Here is a 3,888-nt window from a genome sequence, read left to right as displayed (position 1 = left end):
AAATGAGAAAAGTCAGCATTACGATAGAAATAGTTGTATTATCTGTAAAAGAGTGTTAAGATTCAGAATAGGACAGAGTTTCTGCAATGAGTAAGAGAGAGGAAACCCTAAGCCAGAGAGACAGCTTAGTGGACAAAGGCACCTGCTACCAAGCCTAACGGCCGTAGTTCCATCCTCTAGGCCTACATGGTGGAAAGAGTACCAGCTCTTGCAAGTAGTCTTCTGATGTCCACATGCACCCCCCCAATAAATGAATAAATGTAATTTTAAAAGAATAAGAAAAACCACAGAATGAATGAAGGACATGAACAGGCCATCACAGAAGAACACAAATGACTCAAATACTTAGAGATGTTAAATTGCAATAGTGATCAGCAAAATGCAAATTAAAATGCTGTATGGATTTCATTCATTCATGAGGTTTGAAAACTGCGTGTGTGTGTGTGTATATATATATATATATATATATGTTCACATATGTTTCATATATGGTGTTAGGCAGGCATAGTAAGGGGTGTCAGATTTTCATACATTGGTTTTAAATTAGTACAATGCCGTGGGTGTGATTTGAGCACTCTATCAAGGAGATTTGAGGGAAGCCTTTTGTCCCAAGAACAGCTCTCCTGACACTCCACTTGACAGCAACACTCACACTTGAGCACAACCACCAACATACAGTCTTCCCTGGGGCACTGTTACTAACGTCAAATAATTTTTTAAAACACAATATCCATCAATAAGGGAAAGGATAGATAAATTATATTCTATTTCTTCTTTAGATTAACATGAAGGCACTGACAAAAGATGTATGCACAGATATGGAAAAAGCTCTCCAACTTGGAAGATGAAGAAGGAAAACGTGCACTCGAAATAGCAAATCCACATATTTAAACATACTTTTTAAACATACTTTTAAAATATGTGTATGTATGTATATGTGTGTGTTTTACAAATCTTTACAAAAGAAAAATCTTAGAATGACACTGTAGATTATGACTTAAAAGTGATATATTTGGGTGTCCAGGTGAACTTTTGGCAGTTAATCATCACTGTCTACTTAACTGAAGCTGGAATCACCTCAGAGACACATCTCTTGGTATTTGTTGAGGGTGTTTTTAGAAAGGTTTAACTGATGAGGGAAGACCCAACTTGAATGTGGGCAGCACCGTTCCACAGGCTGCCATCTCAGACTGGATAAGAATGGGAGAGAGAGAGAGAGAGAGAGAGATTGAGATTAACTGATCTATGGGAGGGAAGGAGTCAGCAGCTCCTTCCTGCTGACTGCAGACATAATGTTATCAGTTGCCTCAGAACTCTATCCCCTCAAACCATGAACCAAAATAAACCCTTCCTTCCTTAAGCTGCTTTTTGTCCAGTGTGTGGTCACAGCAAAGGGAAAAACAATACACCACACTGAACTTTCACACTGGAGTGTTGGCAGGGCTGATGCAGGACTACATTTCACTGTGTAGACTTCCCTATTATTTGAATGACAATGTGGTTAGTCATTAGTGGTACTACTTTTAAAATCAGGTGTAACAGAGTAAATGCTGAGGAAGCAGAACTAAGATGAGGAGGCAAGGAAGACTGAATCTAAGGACACAGCCACTGGGAAAGAAACCTTCAAGCAGTCACAAGGCAGTTCACTTCAGGGAGAGGTTTTCTCTAGTAATATCTTGACATGTTGTTTATTTTGTTTTCCATCACACACGGTATTTTAAAACTAAGAAAGACTTCCTTTCCAGGGAAAGGAGGGCTAAAGTTCACTGTTCCCATAAATGAGCAGAAGAAAGCTCATTAAGATTTCCTTCTAGAGCTAGCAAATGTCCAGCCCACTTCCCACAAGGAAAACACTCATCTTCCTCTTGTCAAATGCAGTTATCTCTAGCCACTCCTTCAGAACCAGAGCAGTGCTCCCTGCTTGATTCCTTCCTCAGGACAAACAAGAAAGCATCAGTGCCCCTGGACCTCCTGTGCACTTGGGCAGATGCCTCTGGTCTGTGGAGATGAAGGGACGATGAGGGAAAGCCATCCTGGGTGACCACTCTCCCTGTGCCTCTTCTGGACCCCCAACACCAGCCACCTTCCTGAAGTGAACTTCCTTGTGGCTTCTTGTATCAAAGCTGCCATTGATACAAGAAGTTTAAACAACAGAGAAATGGGGCCAAGATGCAGCTCCAAAGTGACATGTGGTAGCACAGACCTAGCTCTGTCCAGCAGTGAAAGTCAGTGCTGAGCTGGACCACCCCCTGGAGGTATTCTAACAGTACTGAAACACAGCTGCAAAAACACAGCCAGATGTCTAGATGGTTCTGAATAGGTTCTGAAGGATGTGTCTCAGACACAAATCAGTTGGGGAACTCCTAAGGATTCTGATTATTCCAGGACCTCCAACCTCAAAAGCCTGGGAATGCACTTTAAAACAGAACAGCACATTGATACTCCATGTCCACCTCCAGCCCCACTCCAAAGAATGCTAGCATTTGAGGTATGAGCCAAGTGAAATTCAGACTCTATCACCTAACTACTTGACCATCATCAAGCTACTTTACCTCTCTGGATCTTGGTTTCTTAGTTGATATAACAAGGACAATACCTTACTTATGTACTGGTGAAATTTTAGTCAGTGAACTTATATAAAGTACACACTTCATTCCTGATTGAAACTAACTATGAAGCATTATTATGTAAATAAGAAAAATGAAACTAGGAGATAAAAAGTAACCTGACCCAAGTCTCAAAGAGCTGCTTTTTCTCCACCAGAGTTCCTTCTAAAGCCCACTTTCAGTTCTATCTGTTCTGTCCATATTCACCCTTCACGTCTTGAGTTGGAAACAGCTTCATTTCAAAGCGCTGTCACAAAGTAGTCCAGACAGCTGAGGGGATCTCAGGGGGCGGCAAGCAGTCCCTATCAGTGATTACCTGGTCAGCCAGGGACAGATAAACACCACGGATGCAACAGTGCGTGGACAAATGGCGGGTTGAGAGCTGTTAAGACGGGAATCGCTGTGTCCACGCCTGATTTCAAAGACCCACTGCTACTTGTCTAGCATCCCAGTCAGTAAACAATGCCACTCCCATTCATGTGGCTGGCAAAGAGGTTTCTGCCCTAGGCACTAACCTGTGGGAGCGCCGCACCACTACCTCCACTACACCAGGGCCTAGGAGCGGAAGGCCTGGATTCCTACAAAAAGGGCTCTGATGGGCTGGAATTAAGGAGCGGAGTTGGGAGAGGAGAGAGGCTGGGAACAGTCACCAACTTCCACGCGTCTTGGGAGAGAAACGAAAGCCGCCCAAATGGGAATTCTAACTTAGCCATTTCCCCAAGCACTTCCGAAAGAGTCGAAGGGGTGAACCTTAAAGCAGGTGCGGACTCGCGGGGGATAACCCGACGGGACCGAGAGCACTCGGTGAGGATCCGGTCTTTTAGAACTACCCACTAGGTAGACCGCGCAATCTGCCCTCCCATTTAAGAACCGGAGGAGGGGTTTCCAGGGAGCGCTGTGGGGTCTCAGAGTCCCCGTGGCCACGAGGAGACGCAGGCGGCGCGGGGTGGGAGCCTGGCGGACCCCAAGGGCAGTGCGTCGGGGCTGCGGCCGAGGGAGGCGCGGCCGGGCGGCGGGGCGCACGGATCGGCTGTACTCACCCGCCCGGCGACCAGCTCGGAGCCCGGCTGGGTTCTCCGCCGCGCAGGGCGGACGTCGGTCGGGACCTGTGGAGGCGGCCCCGCGCCCCGGCTATGAATCAGCTGCGGGGCGAGCGCCCAGGGGCGGGAGTTACGGGAAGGCGGCTGGGAGGGCCGAGGGGCCCGCGCTTTTGCAATTTCCCGTCTCGCCGCGCACTCTTGGCACTCCCGGGACCCACAGGAATCCTCCTTCTGGTCCCTGG

General features: G+C 46.8%; 1 protein-coding gene across 7 annotated transcripts in view; it reads right to left on the bottom strand.

Moving 5' to 3' along the window:
• The window catches only part of Osmr (oncostatin M receptor), a 70,224-nt gene extending 66,348 nt beyond the window's left edge, over positions 1–3,876 (bottom strand). For 4 of the 7 annotated variants that reach the window (XM_029567791.1, XM_029567790.1, XM_017800348.2 and 1 more), the window contains exon 1: positions 3,647–3,874. The gene's annotated coding sequence lies outside the window, so the exon portion shown is untranslated. Of the gene's footprint in view, positions 1–3,646 lie in introns of all 7 variants that reach the window. The other 3 variants (XM_029567795.1, XM_029567796.1, XM_029567797.1) reach the window with 2 other exon arrangements.
• Positions 3,877–3,888: the final 12 nt, after the last annotated feature.

This window comes from Nannospalax galili, unplaced genomic scaffold, assembly GCF_000622305.1.
Source record: "Nannospalax galili isolate Female #2095 unplaced genomic scaffold, S.galili_v1.0 scaffold139, whole genome shotgun sequence".
Classification (NCBI taxonomy): Eukaryota; Metazoa; Chordata; class Mammalia; order Rodentia; family Spalacidae; genus Nannospalax; species Nannospalax galili.
Note: the sequence above shows the minus strand (reverse complement) of the source record. Positions and strands in the feature narration are given on the sequence as shown.